Source organism: Staurois parvus, unplaced genomic scaffold (assembly GCF_062004578.1).
Source record: "Staurois parvus isolate SC_StPar_1 unplaced genomic scaffold, SC_StPar_1.0 ptg000282l, whole genome shotgun sequence".
NCBI classification, from domain to species: domain Eukaryota; kingdom Metazoa; phylum Chordata; class Amphibia; order Anura; family Ranidae; genus Staurois; species Staurois parvus.
The window spans coordinates 12,089,767-12,112,625 of NW_028318078.1; positions in this window are offsets into that span (position 1 = coordinate 12,089,767).

Genomic DNA, 22,859 nt, shown 5'->3' on the forward strand with positions numbered 1-22,859 from the left:
GGTGTCAGTGGGGGGAATAGTGCCACATCGTTGGTGTCAGTGGGGGGAATAGTGCCACATCGTTGGTGTCAGTGGGGGGAATAGTGCCCCATCGTTGGTGTCAGTGGGGGGAATAGTGCCCCAACGTTGGTGTCAGTGGGGGGAATAGTGCCCCAACGTTGGTGTCAGTGGGGGGAATAGTGCCCCAACATTGGTGTCAGTGGGGGGAATAGTGCCCCATCATTGGTGTCAGTGGGGGGAATAGTGCCCCATCATTGGTGTCAGTGGGGGGAATAGTGCCCCATCATTGGTGTCAGTGGGAGGAATAGTGCCCCATCATTGGTGTCAGTGGGAGGAATAGTGCCCCATCATTGGTGTCAGTGGGAGGAATAGTGCCCCATCATTGGTGTCAGTGGGAGGAATAGTGCCCCATCATTGGTGTCAGTGGGAGGAATAGTGCCCCATCATTGGTGTCAGTGGGAGGAATAGTGCCCCATCATTGGTGTCAGTGGGAGGAATAGTGCCCCATCATTGGTGTCAGTGGGAGGAATAGTGCCCCATCATTGGTGTCAGTGGGAGGAATAGTGCCCCATCATTGGTGTCAGTGGGAGGAATAGTGCCCCATCATTGGTGTCAGTGGGAGGAATAGTGCCCCATCATTGGTGTCAGTGGGGGGAATAGTGCCCCATCATTGGTGTCAGTGGGGGGAATAGTGCCCCATCATTGGTGTCAGTGGAGGGAAAAGTGCCCCATCATTGGTGTCAGTGGGAGGAATAGTGCCCCATCATTGGTGTCAGTGGGGGGAATAGTGCCCCATCATTGGTGTCAGTGGGGGGAATAGTGCCCCATCATTGGTTTCAGTGGGAGGAATAGTGCCCCATCATTGGTGTCAGTGGGAGGAATAGTGCCCCATCATTGGTGTCAGTGGGAGGAATAGTGCCCCATCATTGATTTCAGTGTGGTGGAGGGGGAAATAGTGCCCCATCTTTGGGGTCAGGGGGGGGAATAGTGCCCCATTCTTGGTGTCAGTGGGGGGAATAGTGCCCCATCATTGGTGTCAGTGGGGGGAATAGTGCCCCATCATTGGTGTCAGTGGGGGGAATAGTGCCCCATCATTGGTGTCAGTGGGAGGAATAGTGCCCCATCATTGATTTCAGTGTGGTGGAGGGGGAAATAGTGCCCCATCTTTGGGGTCAGGGGGGGGAATAGTGCCCCATCATTGGTGTCAGTGGGGGGAATAGTGCCCCATCATTGGTGTCAGTGGGGGGAATAGTGCCCCATCATTGGTGTCAGTGGGGGGAATAGTGCCCCATCATTGGTGTCAGTGGGAGGAATAGTGCCCCATCATTGGTGTCAGTGGGAGGAATAGTGCCCCATCATTGGTGTCAGTGGGAGGAATAGTGCCCCATCATTGATTTCAGTGTGGTGGAGGGGGAAATAGTGCCCCATCTTTGGGGTCAGGGGGGGGAATAGGGCCCCATCGTTGGTGTCGGTGGGGGGAGGAATAGTGCCCCATTCTTGGTGTCAGTGGGGGGAGGAATAGTGCCCCATCGTTGGTGTCTGTGGGGGGGAGGAATAGTGCCCCATCGTTGGTGTCAGTGGGGGGGAGGAATAGTGCCCCATCGTTGGTGTCAGTGGGAGGGAGGAATAGTGCCCCATCATTGGTGTCAGTGCGGGGGGGGGAGGAAATAGTGCCCCATCATTGGTGTCAGTGGGAGAAATGGTGCCCCATTGTTGGTATTAGTCACACAAATGATGGGGCACTATTCCTCCCACTGACACCAATGATACTTACCTTGCTGACCCCTGCTCCAGCCTGGGCTCGCTCTCTCACTTACCTGTCAGCTGTCTTCCTTCTCTGGCCGCTCTCCTCTTCACTTACTCCGGCAGTTCCCTCGATCTTCTTAGATCTACGCGCGCTGCCGCTCGGCTCCTCCTCTCCAAGCTCCACCTCCTCGCCGGTGATTGGCCGCCTGTGTGCCTCTCCTGAGCTACAGTTCCGGTGGCCAATCAGCGGCGAGGAGGCGGAGTTGTTGAGGGATCCCGGAGATGTGGCCAGGTGACAGGGCAGCGTGTCATCCCACCCACACATCGACTGAGTCAGAGGAGCGGTGTCTCGGTTCCTAAGACCATCGGAAATATGTGTTTTCCGATGGTCTTAGGCGACCCCTGGGAAATGGTCGTTCGACCCCCAAAGGGGTCCCGACCCCCAGGTTGAGAACCGCTGCTGTAGCAGTATAAGGGAACAGCAACAGTGCGTCCCACCATATTAAATTACGTATTAAACAGCACAATATAGCAAAAGTATTATAAATAAGTGCTGTCACCGCAACTGGACTAGTAGAAAATGGAAAAAACTAATTTTTCTGCCCATTCACTCTATTTAAGAAGGCTCTGATATCCCAGGGCTAAGTCTTGAAGAAGGAGCCATTTGCACATGCTCTGAAATATGTCACCGCCCATTTCCTGACATCACTTCCAGTACATGCATTCCACACACACGGCGTGCATTCCACAGTGATCCCGTAAGCGTGACAGCAATCTTGACTCTGCACTCCATCTTCCCCCTGCAGCTGCTGGTCAGCGAGAGGAGAGACTATGACAGGAGCCCTGCCAGGAAGGACTCATGATGAGCCTTTCTATATACACATTCTTTTAAGTGTTTTTATCCACATCTTTTAATAAATTGCTGGAAATTGCTGCACTTACAGTGCCTTGAAAAAGTATTCATACCCCTTGACATCTTCCACATTTTGTCATGTTACAACCAGAAATGTAAATGTATTTTATTGGGATTTAATGTGATAGATTAACACAAAGTGGCACATAATTGTGAAGTGGAAGGAAAATGATAAATAGTTTTCAAATTTTGTTACAAATAAATAGCTGAAAAGTGTGGCGTGCATTTGTATTCAGCCCCCTTTATTATGATACCCCTAACTAAAATCCAGTGGAACCAATTTCCTTCAGAAGTCACCTAATTAGTAAATAGAGTCCACCTGTGTGTTTTTTATTCTCAGTATAAAATACAGCTGTTCTGTGAAGCCCTCAGAGGTTTGTTAGAGAACATTAGTGAACAAACAGCATCATGGAGGCCAAGGATTACACCAGACAGGTCAGGGATAATGTTGTGGAGAAGTTTAACACAGGGTTAAGTTATAAAAAAAAATATACCAAGCTTTGAATATCTCACAGAGCACTGTTCAATCCATCGTCTGAAAATGGAAAGAGTATGGCATAACTGTAAACCTACCAAGATGGTTGTCCACCTAAACAGACAGGCCGGGCAAGGAGAGCATTAATCAGTGAAGCAGCCAAGAGGCCCATGGTAACTCTGGAGGAGCTGCAGAGATCCACAGCTCAGGTGGGAGAATCTGTCTGCAGGACAACTATTAGTCGTGCACTCTACAAATCTGGCCTTTATGGAAGAGTGGCAAGAAGAAAGCCATTGTTGAAAGAAAGCCATAAGAAGTCCCATTTGCAGTTTGCCAGAAGCCATGTGGGGGACACAGCAAATATGTGGAAGAAGGTACTCTGGTCAGATGAGACCAAAATTGAACTTTTTGGCTTAAAAGCAAAACACTATGTGTGACGGACAACTAACCCTGCACATCACCCTGAACATACTGCACCATCTCCACCGTGAAACATGGTGGTGGCAGCATCATGTTGTGGGGATGCTTTTCTTCAGCAGGGAAGCTGGTCAGAGTTGATGGGAAGATGGATGCAGCCATATACAGGGCAATGTTATAAGAAAAACTGTCTGCAAAAGACTTGAGACTGGGGCGGAGGTTCACCTTCCAGCAGGATAACAACCCTAAACATACAGCCAGAGCTACATTGGAATGGTTTAGATCAAAGCATATTCATGTGTTAGAAGGGCCCAGTCAAATTTTAGACCTAAATCCAATTGATGATCTGTGGCAAGACTTGAAAACTGCTGTTCACAGACGCTATCTATCCAATCTGACAGAGCTTGAGCCATTTTGGAAAGGAGAATTGGCAAACATTTCACTCTCTAGATGTGCAAAGCTGGTAGAGACATCCCCAAAAAGACTTGCAGCTGTAATTGCAGCGAAAGGTAGTTCTACAAAGTATTGACTCAGGGGGGCTGAATACAAATGCATACCACACTTTTCAGATATTATTATTATTAAAGTTTTGAAAATTATTTATCATTTTCTTTCCACTTCACAATTATGTGCCACTTTGTGTTGTTCTATCATATAAAATCCCAATAAAATACATTTATGTTTTTGGTTGTATCATGACAAAATGTGGAAAATTTCAAGGGGTATGAATATTTTTTCAAGGCACTGCAGAAGCACCTTTTTGCCTTCCTCTTTGTTGTTAGAGTTCGCTTCTGCTCTCAGAGGTGCTGCGTCAGTGCTTCCCAGCCATTTGTACAATGACTATTATCCTCACGCAGATGCATCCTATAACTTTCTCCTCACTTCAGTAATATACTTGTTTTCACCCTCTATTGCATATCAGTGGTTCTGATCTGGTGCAGCCTTTTTGCAGTCACTTCCAGTCTACATGGCAGTACAGTAGCAATGGCTGCATGGCATTTCTCAGGGGGAATTTCACAATGGTGATAACAGTGAGCAATTATTGCATAACATGTGTTGCAACAGCCACTTGTAGTCTCCTTCAGAAGCTCATGCGATTGGGTGACAACACAGAACAGTTGCTGAAATGAGAACAGAGTGTAGTAACTCGGGAAACGGGCATTTATTGTAGGATCACAAGGTATTATTTTATTAAAAACTGAAGATTTCAAAGGATTGAAATTACTTTTGAAATCAAATTAAACATGGTAAGGTTTATATGAAATTTTAGCAAATGAGCTCACTTTAACCAGTTCCGCACCATCCTATACCAGAAATACTTCTACAGGGTAGCAGGGGTGCGTAAAATCACATATATATACACGTCATTATGCAGTTCCAGGTAGGAGGTGCGTGCACGCCCTGCCCGCGCCTCCATTCGCTACCTCGTCTGTCAATTATTATTATTATACAGGATTTATATAGCGCCCACAGTTTGCGCAGCGCTTTACAGTATAAGGGAGACAATACAATTACAATACTTTCAGTACAGAAGGAATGTGAGGGCCCTGCTTGTGGAGCTAACAATCTAAAGGAAGGGGGAGATGATAGAAAAGGTGATAGCTGCGGGGGATGATTTGGTGGAGGTGATTCAAGTACAGATCTTAGGTGGAGGTGGGGTAGGTTTCCCTGAAGAAGTGTCAAAGATCACCTAAAGGCAGACAGGGTGGGGGCTGACCGGACTTGCTGTGGTAGGGAGTTCCAGAGGATGGGAGAGGCTCTGGAGAAGTCCTGGAGGTGAGTGTGGGAGGAGGTGATGAGGGAGCTAGAGGGGAAGATATCATGGGAGGAGCGGAGTGGGGGATTCGGGTGGTATCTGTGGATGAGGTTGGCGATGTAGCTAGGGACAGTGTTGTGGATGGCTTTTTAAGCTGTGGGTAGTATTTTGAATTTTATACATTGGGTTAGTGGAAGCCAGTGAAGGGTTTGGCAGAGAGGGGCAGCAGACACTGATCGGTTGGTAAGGTGTATGAGTCTAGCAGCAGCATTCATAATAGACTGAAGGGGGATAGCCTGTGTAACGGTTGACCAGTGAGGAGAGAGTTGCAGTAAACGAGGCGGGATATAACCAAGGCGTGGATAAGTTGTTTTGTGGTGTCATTGGTCAGGAAGGGGCGGATTTTGGAAATGTTCTGGAGGTTGAGGCGGCAGGATTTAGCCAGTGATTGGATGTTGGGCCCAAAAGTAGAGTCTAGGATTACACCTAGCACCCTGGCATGAGGGGAAGGACCAATGGTTATGCTGTTGATCTTAATGGTAAAGTGGTAAGTGGGGGATCGGGGAGGAGGAAATATTACAAGCTCAGTTTTTGAAAGATTGAGTTTGAGGTAGTGATGTGACATCCATGTTATGTCGCTTAGTAGATTTGTGATACGTGAGGAGATTGAGGGGGTGAGCTGGGGAGTGGAGAGATAGATCTGGGTGTCATCAGCATAGAGCTGGTATTGGAAGCCATGGGAGGTTATCAGTTGGCCCAGGGAGGAGGTATAGAGAGAGAAAAGGATCGGCCCAAGAACAGAACCTTGGGGTACCCCAACAGAAATGGGAAGAGAAGCAGAGGAGGAGGAGTTGTATGTGACACTGAAAGTGCGCTGAGAAAGGTAAGAGGAGAGAGCAGAGTCACGGAGGACGATTGAGTGGAGTTTACTGAGGAGGAGGAGCAGGTGGTCGACTGTGTCAAAGGCAATGGAAAGGTCAAGGAGTATGATCATTGGTTTTAGCAGTTAGAAGGTCATTAGTGAGTTTTAGTAGGGCAGTTTCTGTGGAATGTTGTGGGCGGAAGCCAGACTGTCGGGGATCAAGAAGGTTGTTGTTGGTGAGGTAGCAGTTCATATGGTTGTGAACAAGGCGCTCGAGAAGCTTGGAGGCAAATGGAGAGATGGGTCTTAAGTTATTCAGACAGGTGGGATCCAGCGAGGGTTTTTGGAGTTTTTTGTCAATCACCGGTGTGATGGACGCGGGATCGCTGCCACCAATATGCGACGATCCCACGATTGCTGTCACCAATATGTGACGACCGTGGTGTCAGACCCCAGCCCTTCTCACCAAACTCGTGACCAAAGGACTAGCAATCTAAAACCGCGATGTCACGTGCGCAACAATGCCACACCCAGCTGCACCCTGCACAACGATTTTCCAGCTAATTGGACCACAATCGATGTACCGGCAGCCTGAGCGATTGTTACTGGGTCAGGTTAATTATGCAATTAACCCTTCACACTGCCTCCACTTCCTTTTTGTACAGAGAAAGAGGAAACTCGGCGATATCCGCAATAACACTATAGTGGTTGAGACAATCGTCTGTATAATACGGTCACCGCAGGCCGGTTATACAGAGGGTTAAACAAACACAGTAGCGTTCTTTTTAGAGGCAGGAATTCGTAAATTGCAATTAAGAGCTATAGAAACAGTTCAACACTTTCAGAAGGAAAGATTTATTACTGAAAAGTCAAAAGGGGGTGCAATAAAATATTTACAGAACAAAGATGTAACCAATATATATATATAAATATACAGAGAACAGCACAGCAAAGAGATAACAGGGAGAGGTTAAAGGGTTAAAGTACTTGCCAAAGTCCTGGGTTAGCAGATCAAGTTTCAGAGCAAAAGGGCACGGGTCTCCCCAGGTGGTATTGATGTTAAATGGGAGAATTCTTCAACTTAGCTCTCTTAGGCCTGACAGCCCTTTTTGTAGTTCCCTAGCAGGGGAGTCCAGGACCAATGCCCCGTTTAGGGAGGGGTCGTCGGGCGGATACCTAAACTAGAGCCAGAATCTGTCCTAACTCATATTTTGCTCATAACGTTTCCTATGCACAAGTGACATTTCACCTGCAGGTAGATTATCATGCAGACATGTCTGAGGATTGATTAGATATGAATTATGAAATGCTACACTGAATGGTTCCCGAGATCTACTTTTCTGCTTTTCTATGTATTCCAACCACGAAGAGTAAGCTATCAAAATGTTCGCCTCATTGTGGCCAATCTGACAATATGCCTGTTTTTTATGTAAGTCTCTCATATTCCAAGATATAAGACATAGGGGAAAATGGATTTTTAAAAAGGTTATCTAGTTCATTGTCTTTTGAACTCCTGGTAAGGCTGCGTTATCTTTTTACGAGGTGTTAAATGGCACAGGTTCTTTGGACAGAGAGGCCCCAGCTCCCTTGGGGACTTTATAGCTCCTAGCCACCTGCTGGGCTCTGGCCTCCTGTGACACTCCTAACACACACACACTGGCCAAATGTCACTGTGCCTCTCAGAGAGGGAAGGGGGAGAAGGAGGGTGAAATATGTTTGTCAGGATGGTTAACCCCTTTGCCAAGATGGAGGTTGAAGCCAAAATAGTTGAACCGTGTCCATCTAAATGTATACGCTTGCTACAACCGGGTCTTAGCCAATGATTACTCACCGGCAGCCAGTGATCGCCAAGTATCTCCGACGGGAGAGACCTGTATGTAAACAATACAGAAAGTTATATAGGGTACTAACTACAAGCTGGTACATAATTCTCACAGGAAATAAGGGAGGGGGAGAGTGAGCTGAAAACTTTGCAAGCAGATACTGTTAGAAATGTTACAGTTTAAAGGGGAACTCTGCCATATCTTGGTGCTGCCACAACATGACCACGCAATTGTAACTGCTAGAATAATACAGTGCCGTATCGCAAAAAATGACCTGGTCAGGATCTGGTAAATCCTCTGGAGGGCAAGTGGTTAAATAAGTGAAGTGTAATATGGGTCCTATCATTATGGACCCCTTCTGAAAATCCCAGTTGCTGGTTGCAGTACCTGATCAGTTAGTAACTCATACAAGTACAACATGCAGATCAGCAAAGCCTTAGAAAGTCAGAGGCTCTTATTTGCTTGTTTGCTCTGGGTCAGTGACTCAAAGTAATGAAGCCAGAGGACAGCATAACCAGGCAACTGGTATTTGTTGAATGAGAAGTCTGCAATGGCAGCCTAGCAGGTTTCCTTTTCTTCAGAAATTAATGATTAGATCCCCTTGCATTAAAGTAGCATCAATAAAAGAAATAGTCTAATCCTAGAAAAGCAGGATGTCAAAACAGAATAGATGAAGGCATGGAGGAATAGACACAAGAAGGCATAATTATACTTGTAAAGCTGCTGGCGTTTTAGCTGCAGAAAAAACAAAATATATTACTCAATATTGGCCTTTTCACGGTTTGTCTAGCATACAGCAAAATTGACTTCTATCCCTAGAGCTCTGTAAAGCTCTCTCATTGCCAGCTTACATCATCTGTTCTCTCTGGCACATAGCTTGAATTGTAATGCAATTTGCAGAACCGGCATTGTACATACATTGTAAGCTGAGCTGCTATCTAAAGATGAGCAGGTTAAAATTAAACTGCACTTTCAATACAATTTATACATTTATACTTATCACAGCAGCCTCTGCAAATGCCAATATGATGGGGGTTTTTGTTTCCTGCAATACTGCCTTCAGCCTCCTGGCTCTGAGTACGTTCTATTCTCTAAAAAATCAACTCCCAGGAGTCAGGCTGCTCATTCAGCTAAAGGAGAGTAGGTCCTTGTCTCCAGACAGCACCCATCAGTGTCCTGCAACAGCTTGATTAGAGGAAAGATGGATTCAAGCACATTGCCAGGCCACTCTATTAGAAACAAAATGTATTTTTAAATAAAGATCATCCATTATATTTCCTTCTTTTCATAAGCAGGGGGCAAGCACATATACAGTCGTGGTCTCTTAGATTGTAAGCTCCAAGGAGCAGGGCCCTCCTAACCCTCTTGTATTGAACTGTATTGTCTCCCGTTATATTGTAAAGCGCTGAGCAAACTGTTGGCGCTATATAAATCCTGTATAATTATAAGAATAATGGCCTAAAATATTGGCACCCCTGCATTTCTGTCAAATATTGCACCACTTTGCCCAGAAAATTGTTGCAATTACAAATGTTTAGGCATTCTCATGTTTATTTCTTTTGTTTGTATTGGTATGAAACAAAAAGCGGAGAAACAAAAAGCAAAATCTGATACATTCCATGCAATACTCCAAAAAAATGTACTGGACAAAATTATTGGCACCCTCAATTTAATATTTACCCCTTGGAAAAAATAACTGAAATCAATCGCTTCCACCAACTACACCACATGACACCAATACTACACCACAACTAGATTACACATCACCTCATCATTATTGGAGACCACCATACCAACACTCAACACCACTAACCACTGGAACCCCCATATAACACCATGACTATATGTAATATGCCCCATCATAGTGTTACATTGTATATTTCCGGATTGCGGGTCACACTCTTCCCAGAGGATAAATACACCACACCCGGATCTTGGATAATCTCTTTGGTACATCCACTTAGCTTCTTGTAACTACATGAAGAGATATCTTCTCTCCCTGTGTAAAGCTGCTCCCAGCTCCATAGCCTGCAGACACTACCAGCGCTCCTGGCTGCTCAGACGATCTGCCAAGGTAAGGATAAAGGACTGAACCTAGAGCTGTCCTTTGAAAGCTTGCTACATGCCACATTCTTTCCCCTTGTTGATCTCAGGGAGTGCTGATGTACTCTGTCCTCTTTGCTCCCCACTGCTCCAGGTCTTGATCCCATTCACGCCACACTGCTGAATGTATCCTCTGAAGCCAGCCCAAGCCCAGCCTGGAGGCCGGCCCCCCAGACCTAGGGGACCCCTCCCAGGCACCGACAGTCTCCTCGGCACTCCATTTTCCACCCGACTCCCCTGTCAGCCTGACTCGCCCATATATGGAGTTTTCCTGCGTGGGTTTCCTCTGGGTACTCCGGTTTCCTCCCATACTCCAAAGACATGCTGGTAGGTTACTTGGATCCTGTCTAAATTGGCCCTAGTATGTGTATGTATGAATGTGAGTTAGAAACCTTAGATTGCACACTCCTTGAGGGTTAGGGACTGATGTGAATGTACAATATATATGTAAAGCGCTGTGTAAATTGACGGCGCTATATAAGTACCTGAAATAAATAAATAAATATGGGCCAGTCCTCCACTCAGGGCCTCCAAACCTGGGATTGGCTGGACTCCCATAAACATGCAGCTTAGGTCTCCACCCCTTCCTGCTTACCAACTTCTGGAAGGTTCTATGGTTCTCCAAAGTCATGAGGATGGCGATAGAGCCATAACCTGTTAAGCCATCCAGCTGACCTGCAATAACCCGACCTCAATCGCAGGCTCACACAGTTACCATAAGGCATACACAATAATTTTACTTACAATACACTACACTATTCTAGTAGCATGCTAGAGGGTGCTACATGTATATAACATGGTCCCTGGAATTGGTTGCTAGAGGTTAATGCACATCCTTACCTCTCACTGATAAATTGTTAGAGGTTAATTGAACGTCATTCTTGCTCACTGATAGGTTGCTAGGGGTTACTGCACATTAATACTGCTCACTGATCTGTTTTTGAGATTACAGCACATCATTACCACTAACTGGTTGCTAGAGGTTACTGCACATCACTACCACTCACCCATTGGTTGGTAGAGGTTACTGCACATCATTACTGCTCACTGATTGGTTGCTAGAGGTTACAGCACATCATTACTGTTCACCAATTGGTTGCTAAAGGTTACTGCACATCATTACTGCTCACCCATTGGTTGTAGAGGTTACCACAAATCATTACTATTCACTGACTGGTTACTAGAGTTTACTGCAAATTATCACTGCTCACTGATTGGTTGCTAGAGAGTATCGCACATCAATACCGCTCACTTATTGGTTGCTAGAGGTTACCACACAATATTACGGTTCACTGATTGGTTGCTAGAGATTACAGCGAATGATTACTGTGCCCCCAACACATTTCTGTACACTCAGCACACCTCCCCGTACCTTCACCCCAACACACCTACTTACCCCCAGCAAGTCTCTGCATCCCCCCTACCCCAATGTACTCCCCTGCACATCTCTGCATTCTCCTCATTACTTCTCCATATCCTCTGCACATCTTGCAAGTCACCATACCCCCAGTATTCCTCTGCACTGCACCCTCCAACACACCTCTGTACCTTCCAGCATATATCATCAACACTAGTGACCCTACTCCCATGTTATTTTCATGAAACTTAAACAGAGAGTAACTGGTATAATGGTAACTTAAAAAAAAAACAATACAATTAAAAACAACTGCAATAATTTAGGATGCAATTGCTAAACATTTCATCCCTGATAAATGTAATGATTTGAAGGATATTTACTCACATTGTAACACCAGATGTTACCGTAGAAATACCTGCTTAACAACCTCTTTCTACCTCTTGCATGCCCCTCCACCAGTGGTATACGAGGAGTGGGAGGGGGTGCAGTCTGCAGAGGCAGAGTGCCAACTTTCTGGGGGTGTTGGGGTGGGAGCAAACCTTCTTGGGGTGCTGTGGCTGCCTGAATTGTTTTTTTTTGTTTTTGCCTGGAACTGCATATGTGCTAAGGTTTGTACATTTCTGTTAGACTCTCACTCGGGGCTCAGTCATTAAAGCATATTTTGTGTGTAAAAGGACTGTAGCATGTGTGTGCTGTGTATAGGGAGAGTAGGCTCAGGTTTTATTTAACAAAGCCCCTTCAAGCCTTACCCACTCCTAAGCGCAATTTGGCCACACCCAGAATTTGGCGCAGTGTGCTGCCTTATTGCTTTGGATTATTTTTGTGTTTCCCCTTTTTTTCTTATTAAATCCACTGGCCTCTCCCTCTTTACTTACTACTCACCAGGGGGATTGTTAGACTATGGCACCCAGCCATGTGTATGTGGTTTTAGTACCATGATACGTTAGAAAGTTTTTCTTTTATTTGTCTTTTATGGCTGCAAGCCCTTTACTGCAATTTAACCAGTTACCACCAGGCCAATAGCAAAATGAGCGTGACTTTCGTCAATCTCGATGGGAGTCATATGATGTCCTCTCGGATTGCCACCTTATGCGTGCCTGCTGAGCCACACTGCAGCGAGGTCTGTCACCGACTGTGTCCATCAGACACAGCCGATGACAGATTTGTGTACCAGCCCGTTACAGGTGACCAATCGCAGCAGGTCACATGACAATTGTAAGCAATGAATGGCTTCCTTTCATACCATCCATTGTATAAAATTGTGTTGCTAGCTGTGATTGGTCACAGTGATCACATGGTACAGACTGGGCCAATCACAGCCTGTGTCATGTCATTAGCTGTGGCCAATCACAGCTAATCACAACAAAAAAAACTGAATGAATTGATTTCATTCACTGAAATTCACTGCTCTAGGCAATCATATTGTGTAATATACACTGATCACTTCCCCAGAGTAGTTTATATTAATCTGGTCACAGTGTTTTATAAAAAAACAAAAAAAACTGAAGTAGTATTTTTTTTTCATACTGTCACCAGTCAGTGTCCCGGATCACACTAATTATATGATGACGCTGTACTGCACTGGGGACAGTACGTTAAAAAAAATGACAAATTAAAAAAACTCGCCATGCCTCCTAATAAATACCGCAGACTATCTGCTTTCCAAAAAGGGGTAATTTGGGGGATATCTGTACTGTCCTGACATTTGTGGGCTTCAAGTAATGAGATAGGCTGTCAGTACATCAGGATTGATCAATTTTCAGATATATGCCATAGAATGTAGACTCTATAACTTTCCTACAGACTGAATAATATATACTAATTTGAGTTATTTTCACCAAAGAAATGTAGCAGTATACATTTTGGCCTAAATTTATGAAGAACAATTATTTATTTGCAAAACTGTATAACAGAAACAAAGAAAAACTTTTTTTTTGTTTAACATTTTTGGGTTTTTTTTAACAAAAAATAAAAAAAACACAGTGGTGATTAAATATCACTAAAAGAAGGCTCTAGTTGTGTGAACAAAATGATAAAAATTTAGTTTGGGTACAGTGCTGCATGATCATGTAATTGTCATTCAAACTGTGAGAGCGCTTTATTCTGAAAATTGGCCTGGGCAGGAAGGGGGTAAAAGTGCCCAGTATTGAAGTGGCTAAAACCCTAAAGGCCATGAGATCTACCAGGCACAAGCTGGTAATCTGCCAGTAAAGCAAGGTTTACTAATTGCATATCCCAAAACTATCCCAAATCTAAAGCATTGTGTTTGCAATTTAAAGACTGTGGACTCTGTAGTCATATCAGTTGTTTTTTGTACATTATCTTCTTTCAAACTGCAGCCTTAGAAAAAATATATTTTAGTGACTTAAACTCTCCAGACAGCAATAACCTTTGGAGCCATAGCCATATCATTGCTCCACATACTGTAGAGAGATTACTCTACAGAATACTGAATTATGTCTGATAGATCCATTTTTATGAGTTTGGTAGCTATTCTGCATCTGGGAACATGCACTGTGAATGTCATGGCTCATGGGGAGCTGACTGTGTGCATGGAGCTGCCTTTCAGAAAATCTGTAAGCCTACTTGTTCAGGGAGCTATCAATCACATTCTCTTTACTAATGTTGGGAATATTAGGGAGTTGTCATGGCTTGATGATAACAGTGCCAAAAGGATGGAAGGAGCTTTGGACAGCAAATGATAGCTGCAGCAATAGGCTCAAGATAGATGAATTATTTTGTCTCTAGCCCATATTTTATCTTTTGATAATTATTTCTTCCCTTGATACAAACAATCGGGCACTACTCTTCTCGCTAAAACCAATGTTGGGGCATTGTTTACTCCCACTGATAGGGCATTTTCTATTCACACTGGCCACAATCAGGCCCCCTCAGTCTGAAGGACTGTAAACTGGCCCTTTGTTTAGAAAGTATGGAGACTCCTGCTTTACAGATGTGAGATGTGTTTAGTATGGTGTCACGAAAGTGTGATGTGATCATGTATACCTCTGAAGAAACCAGCAGAGAGCACAGAGCATCGACATATGCAAGATCACTTTCCCTTTAGTTAAAGTGATATTAAAGGCAGATTTGTTTTAAAATAACAAACATGTTATAACTACCTGCTCTGTGCAATGGTTTTGCACAGAGCTGCCCCAATCCTCCTCTTCTTGGGTCCCCCGCCAGCACTCCTGGCCCCTTCCTCCTGCACCCATTGTATAGTTGCCAACATTTCCAAAAAATTTGTAGGGACAATATTTTTTTTCTGTATGTCCAGAAAGGCAGCGTGGGCAGATATAATTTTAATTAGGAGTGGGGCATTTAGATGTGGGTGTGGCCCAACATCTGTTAAAAATGTGCTGTGAAAAATGGGCGTGGTTTCAATTATGCTAAATATTGGCCATGGCTTAAAGGGATTTGATTAAATAGAGTCTAAGATGACTTAGATAGTGGAGAATGTGATAATGTTAAATAGGGAATATACTGTAAGCAGGGCAGTGTACAGAGGTCACTAGTATGTATTGCAGTGTGCAGAGGTCACTAGTATGTATTGCAGTGTGCAGAGGTCAGTAGGATGTTGGGAAGTGTACAGAGGTCAGTAGTATGCATTGCAGTGTACAGAGGTCAGTAATATGCATTGCAGTGTACAGAGGTCAGTAGTGTGCATTGCAGTGTACAGAGGTCAGTAATGTGCATTGCAGTGTACAGAGGTCAGTAGTATGTAGGGCAGTGTACAGAGGTCAGTAATATGCAATGCAGTGTACAGAAGTCAGTAGTATGTATTGCCGTGTACAGAGATCAGTAGTATGTAGGGCAGTGTACAGAGGTCAGTAGTATGCATTGCAGTGTACAGAGGTCAGTAGTATGCATTGCAGTGTACAGAGGTCAGTAGTATGTAGGACAGTGTACAGAGGTCAGTAGTATGTATTGCAGTGTACAGAGGTCAGTAGTATGTATTGCAGTGTACAGAGGTCAGTAGTATGCATTGCAGTGTACAGAGGTCAGTAGTATGTAGGACAGTGTACAGAGGTCAGTAATATGCATTGCAGTGTACAGAGGTCAGTAGTATGCATTGCAGTGTACAGAGGTCAGTAATGTGCATTGCAGTGTACAGAGGTCAGTAGTATGTAGGGCAGTGTACAGAGATCAGTAGTATGTAGGGCAGTGTACAGAGGTCAGTAGTATGCATTGCGGTGTACAGAGGTCAGTAGTATGCATTGCAGTGTACAGAGGTCAGTAGTATGTAGGACAGTGTACAGAGGTCAGTAGTATGTAGGACAGTGTACAGAGGTCAGTAGTATGTATTGCAGTGTACAGAGGTCAGTAGTATGCATTGCAGTGTACAGAGGTCAGTAGTATGCATTGCAGTGTACAGAGGTCAGTAGTATGTAGGACAGTGTACAGAGGTCAGTAGTATGTATTGCAGTGTACAGAGGTCAGTAGTATGTATTGCAGTGTACAGAGGTCAGTAGTATGCATTGCAGTGTACAGAGGTCAGTAGTATGTAGGACAGTGTACAGAGGTCAGTAATATGCATTGCAGTGTACAGAGGTCAGTAGTATGCATTGCAGTGTACAGAGGTCAGTAATGTGCATTGCAGTGTACAGAGGTCAGTAGTATGTAGGGCAGTGTACAGAGATCAGTAGTATGTAGGGCAGTGTACAGAGGTCAGTAGTATGCATTGCGGTGTACAGAGGTCAGTAGTATGCATTGCAGTGTACAGAGGTCAGTAGTATGTAGGACAGTGTACAGAGGTCAGTAGTATGTAGGACAGTGTACAGAGGTCAGTAGTATGTATTGCAGTGTACAGAGGTCAGTAGTATGTATTGCAGTGTACAGAGGTCAGTAGTATGCATTGCAGTGTACAGAGGTCAGTAGTATGCATTGCAGTGTACAGAGGTCAGTAGTATGTATAGCAGTGTACAGAGGTCAGTAGTATGTATAGCAGTGTGCAGAGGTCAGTAGTATGCATTGCAGTGTACAGAGGTCAGTAGTATGTAGGGCAGTGTACAGAGGTCAGTAGTATGTATTGCGGTGTACACAGGTCAGTAGTATGCATTGCGGTGTACAGAGGTCAGTAGTATGCATTGCGGTGTACAGAGGACAGTAGTATGTAGGGCAGTGGTGTATTTTGTTTTTTTGCTGCCCTAGGCAAGACTAAAATTAATGCCCCCCCCATCTAAATTTGTCCCTCCCCTTCTCTTTTAAGATCCACCCCTTCATGTTCCATCACTGCACCCCCTCCTAAGCACCTTTTCCACCTCTTCACCCCCCCTCCTGTTCCACTTATGCAACCCCTTCTGAGCACCTGGTCCACCTCAACACCCCCTCCTGAGCACCTGTTACATCACTGCACTCCCTCCCATACTACGTACACACATACTATGTACATACACATATACCACATTCACACATACTACATATACACATAATGCATTTGCATATATTACATATACTACATTCACATATACACATACTACATACATACTGTACACACATACTACATATAGTACATACTACACATACTGTATACTATATCTATTACTTATACATATATTATCAACAAGTAAAAAAACAGCAGCTATTACCAAATAACTATTGGAGGTAGGAGTGTGGCCTGGCTGGTCCAGTCCCAAGTGGGGAGGTTTCCTTACAGCAGTCAGTGTCCCTCAGATAGCTGTAGGAGCATGGCCTGGCTGGTCCGGTCCCAAGCGGGGAGGTTTCTTTACAGCAGTCAGTGTCCTTCAGCTAGCTGTAGCCATGTCCTGTGATATAGGGACACAGTGCAGCCAGTGCTTGTAGTGTCCCTTCCACCTGGGGGCGCCACCGCCCCCTTAAAAATTAACCCAAAGGCAAATGCCCCTGTACTGACCAATCCACAAACACAGACAGGAGGTGGAGGTGGTAGAGGGAGGGAATCTCTGTGAGGGTGCCTGTGATTACCTAGCATTTTGCTTTACAGTGAACCAGCAGCTCTCAGCTGACAGAGCATAATTTTTCAGATTCTACCCAGGACAAGATCTCAGTGAGACATCTGTCAGATTTTTGGAACTGTTCTGGGCATTTTGGGATTGTTTACAACTACGCTAATAGGGACACCCAAGCAAGCCCGCTCCTGAGCAGCTGCTCTGTATGTCCATTCATACATGGAGCGTGGCTCGGCCCCACCCCCTGTTCTCTCCTCATTGAATCACTGGCTGTGATTGACAGTAGCAGGAGCCAATGGCTCCTGCTGCTGTTTCAGCCAATGAGGAAGAGTCCTAGGAGAGCTGCTGCTCTCATGCACAGTGCTGGATCAAGATGGGGTTCAGATAACTATTGGGAGGGGGCTGCTGCACACTAAAGGTTTTTTACTTTTCATGAAGGTATAAAACTTTGAGCCTTTACAACCACTTTAATTCTCTAAAGAAATAAATGGGAAATGCATCAGAAACTCAGCAACAAATCTGGGCTTTGTCTGTTATAGCTACAAAAGGACTTTGAGACATCTCCTAAAAAGGGTCATAGATTAAGGTGACCAGATGTTCCCCAGTGCTGGATTACCAAATAGTCAGAGTAGGTACCGGCTTATGGTTCCCACACCATTTAAAGGCCTGTGACAATGGATCAAAATAATATTGATTTCAAGCATAAACAGACATCAGGTTCACATTACAGTTTGTCTCCTAAAAGATCATCTCCATCTAGTGGTCGACACTCACACTTAGTGTGAAGATGTGCAGTGTGGTGCAGCGGTTGTAATCACACAGATTCTGTTTGCAATAACACTTGAAACATGTATTAAGCAGAATGCCAAAGTTACAAACACCCTAGCAGGAGAGTGCCACTTCTGGAAAAACTCACAGTTCAGTGTAGTTCACGAAATCACTGAGGAGAGATGCCGACAGCGTCTGTGTCAGAGGTAGGAGTGTGGGCCTAGTCGGTCCTGTCCCAAGCGGGGAGGTTTCTTTACAGCATAGCAAATCCCTAACCTGCCCCATCCCAAACCTCTCCCTACTGCTGAGTACTTTCCCTAGCAAGTGGGGGTATATCTCCCTATCCTAGCCATTCACAGAAAAGCACACCAAAACCGGGGGTCAAGGACCTATACAGACCCTGCTAACCCAAGATGGCCACCAAGGCTTACATGGCTGCAGTGTAGCCAACTGGAATGCTTCTCCATTGACCCAGGAAATCATAGAGAAACTGTGTTTCCCTCGACTTCCTCTCCAGGCTCTGATACCATTCAGGTTTGAGCGCCATCCACAGTGGAAAAAACAGACTGCACCTGCCTACATACTTAGTTCAATGTTATTCCACTAGAGTGTGAGCACAAGAACCCTCCAGAAACCTGCAAGGTGGGTCCCAAAGGTTTTAACCTGGCACTGACGTCCCCACTTTTAGAAGGCTGTCCCCAGTTAAAAAGTAGAAACCCTGGGAGCTCTATGGTATGGTGGCCTTTCATCTGTTTCCAGATGTCTCCCCTTCTCCATGAGCATTATAATATTATTCCAATAAGCCATAGTAGTTCTGCTGTGCAGGTCTACTGGACCAGACATGCTGTGCAGGGAAATGGATGGCTGCACCAGTTTGTATCATTGGATCTGCTGTCTGTCAGTTTTAAAAAAATGATGGGAATAGCTGGACCACTCAGAGGATTAGCTTAATGAGGGTAGGGGATGTGTTTGGTTTGATAGCATTTCTTTAGGCTGTCTGTTTGAGGAATTATGTTCTGAGGAGGGCTGCTGCAGCAGTAGGAATACACTACATGAAAATATTTCACAGACATTTTTCAAGGTTGGGGATCATTCATATGGCCGTTCCTGGCCATACACTGCCCAGATCAGCATATTTCTGGGGCAGGTGCAGCAAAATGTTTCCAATTAGCTGTAAGTCAGTCAGCCTGAAAGGCCAACTCAGCAATGAAAGGCTGGGAGGCTCTGCAGCTGTCTTTGTGTAATTGCACATGCAAAGATTACCTGCTGTTAGGGACATTTGAACAGCCCTGGATGCCATATGAATGAACCCTTAATGTTCAATTTTAAGGCTCTAGAGTTATGATAAAAGATGTGTTTGGTGAACATTTATTCTATTAACCTAGCAATGAAAATGTTGGTGCACATAACAAATAGGTAAAGTAAAAAGATATGGGTGAGGGACAAGCAGAAAAATTATACTTCTTCACTTTCTATAGAAGAGAAAACATGTACAATATATTTGTAAAAAAAAAAAAGAGGAAAAAAAAGAGAGAGAAAGGAGAAAGGCTTAGTTCACCTTTTAATAAAATGTAGAAAATGCATCTTCTGATCAATGTGCATTTAATAATTTTTGCAATGGAGCCTGAAGAGCATTGCATACTCAATCAGTGAATCACTTGTGCAATGCACAGCCTCTTGCAATGTATTCTTCCAGCCTCAAGTCCTTATGGAGGTATGAACATACTGGGGCTGGAAAAAGTGTAGATGAACTATGGCTTGAAGACTGAGGCGGCATCCCTGCTGCACTGCACTGTGCATAGTCCCTCTGCCACGGTGGAAGATGGTATGTAGTAATATGCAGGGGAGCGATCTTACTGAAATGGCTGTGCGAGTAGAGCCCTGCACTGCCATGCTAAATTTAAATTATGGGTGGGCATCTGGAAGAGTGGTGAGGCAGGGTTGGGTGAACAGGGGGAAACTGGTGAGGGTCAGGGGGTGGGGGGTGTTGCATCAGAATGGTGAGAAAAAGGGGGGAAATTTGTGCAAAGTGTCTTTTTTTTGGTAGAGGGGTGCAGGATTAAGTGGTAAGAGTGGAAGTGAGTGTTCAGCAGAGTTTTAAGGTCCAGAGTGGATGGAAGTGGCTGAGTGGTGAGAATGGGAGTGGTAGAGGAATAGTGGGGGTGTAGGGAAGAGTGTTAAGAGTGTGGTCTACCAGCAGTACCAGCAACTTGGCAAACCAGGAAAGGGGGGTGAGCTTGAGCCCCCCCCTCCTAAACTATCCCAGGCCACATGGCACCAACATGGGGGGTACCCCACGGCACAACACTTTGTTCCCATGTTGAAGAGGGCCTCTCCCCATCAACCATGGCCCTGGTTGTTAGGCCCCATGGATCTTTAATAAAAAAGGGAGCACCCTCCCAGGTGAATGAGTAAAGGGTACTTAGTACCCTTACTCATTCACGAAAAAACACACAAAAAAAGAATAAAAACCCAGTTTTTTAAAAGTCTTTTCATTTAAAAATAGTGCTTTGATGTACAGGTGAAACTCGAAAAATTAGAATATCGTGCAAAAGTTAATTTCAGTAATGCAACTTAAAAGGTGAAACTAATATATATGAGATAGACTCATTACATGCAAAGCAAGATAGTTCAAGCCGTGATTTGTCATAATTGTGGTGATTATGGCTTACAGCTCATGAAAACCCCAAATCCACAATCTCAGAAAATTAGAATATTGTGAAAAGGTGCAATATTCTAGGCTCAAAGTGTCCCACTCTAATCAGCTAATTAAGCCATAACACCTGCAAAGGGTTCCCAAGCCTTTAAATGGTCTCTCAGTCTGGTTCAGTAGGAATCACAATCATGGGAAAGACTGCTGACCTGACAGTTGTGCAGAAAACCATCACTGACACCCTCCATAAGGAGGGAAAGCCTCAAAAGGTAATTGCAAAAGAAGTTGGATGTTCCCAAAGTGCTGTATCAAAGCACATTAATAGAAAGTTATGTGGAAGGGAAAAGTGTGGAAGAAAAAGGTGCACAAGCAGCAGGGATGACCGCAGCCTGGAGAGGATTGTCAGGAAATGGCCATTCAAAAGTGTTGGGGACTTTCACAAGGACTGAGGCTGGAGTCAGTGCATCAAGAGCCACTACACACAGACGGATCCCAAACATAGGCTTCAAATGTCATATTCCTCTTGTCAAGCCGCTTCTGAACAACAAACATCAGAAGCGTCTTACCTGGGCTAAAGAAAAACAGACCTAGTCTGTTGCTCAGTGGTCCAAAGTCCTCTTTTCTGATGAGAGCAACTTTTGCATCTCATTTGGAAACCAAGGACCCAGAGTATGGAGGAAGAATGGAGAGGCACACACTGCAAGATGTGTAGCTGGCCAGCTAAGACCAGTCCTAGGTTGTTAATATGGTTCACATATATGTGTATACCAAACCTGCCAATAACCTCAGTATAGTATATATGTGCATATGTTAAAGCCAAAAGCAGAATCATTGCTGTAATTTATGTCTTTGATTGTTATATGACATTTTTATATTAAATTGTGTTAGCAGAAGCAGAAAAGGAAAATATGCCTTTAAAAGTTAGTATAGAGCTGAGCCAATCACAGACAGCCTCACACTGTACAGAGCCTTAACCAATCCCAGCCAGTTTCACATTTATGCCTGTGTAAAACTCCCTGCTAGGATTTTCTAGAGACACATGCTCACTAGACAGAAGAGGAAACAGACAAGGTTCCAATCAGAGAAGCTCATGGAAGCAGAGAAGGCCAAATAGGTATTTAATGCACTTGTGTGTTCCTCTGTTTAGTAATTCAGGTAGATCTGTATGTAAAAACTGTTGTATGTGTTTACTTGTAGTTCCACCGAACTTATCGAATTTACGAACTTATCGAACTTACAAATCAAGTCACTGTAGAGTAATCATAATCGAACGAATTTACCGAATCTAACGAATTTATCAATCTATCGAATCAACCCAATGTAATACGAATTAAACCATTGTAATATGAAAGAAATAAGCCATTGTAAGCAGTGTTATATGAAGAAGATTGAAGTTATTAAAGAAGTTAACTAAAGTATTCGGTGTGCTCTTTAAACCTACTGCATCCATAGAGCGGCATTGGAGGAATTACAGAGTAAAGTCAGTCTAATCAAACAAAGAAACAGCAATGACATAATTTTTCTAAATAGAGCGCCAGCATATACCGCCACGCGGAGACACCTCAGCGGAACAGTACAGGCCATAGCACGTGCGCATTAGTAAGACTGCAGACGACTCTTAAAGTGGCATACCGGCAAAGGCAAGACAGTCAGAGAAAGAGCGCCAAACCTCCTGCACCCCTAGAGAGAGAAAGATGCATGGGGGGAGGGCCAGAATCCAGGGCTAGAGTGCCCGCACCGCTATCCATCAAGAGACCACGTGTTGCATCCAGAGAGTTCACGCAGAGCATCGCAAAGTCACCGCAGAGCATCGCAAAGTCACCGCAGAGCATCGCAAAGTCACCGCAGAGCATCGCAAGTCACCGCAGAGCATCGCAAGTCACCGCATCAAGAAAAGTCTCCTTTAAGACTGACATTTGCTTCTGCAACCTTCAGATCACGGTATCCTGTTCTTCAATTAAGGTCAGAGCTTTCCTTTATTACTCACTTATGCATATAGGTTTCTGCAAGAGACATTTTTGTGCTCAAGAGAATACAGACTTTTAATAAAAGAGAGACA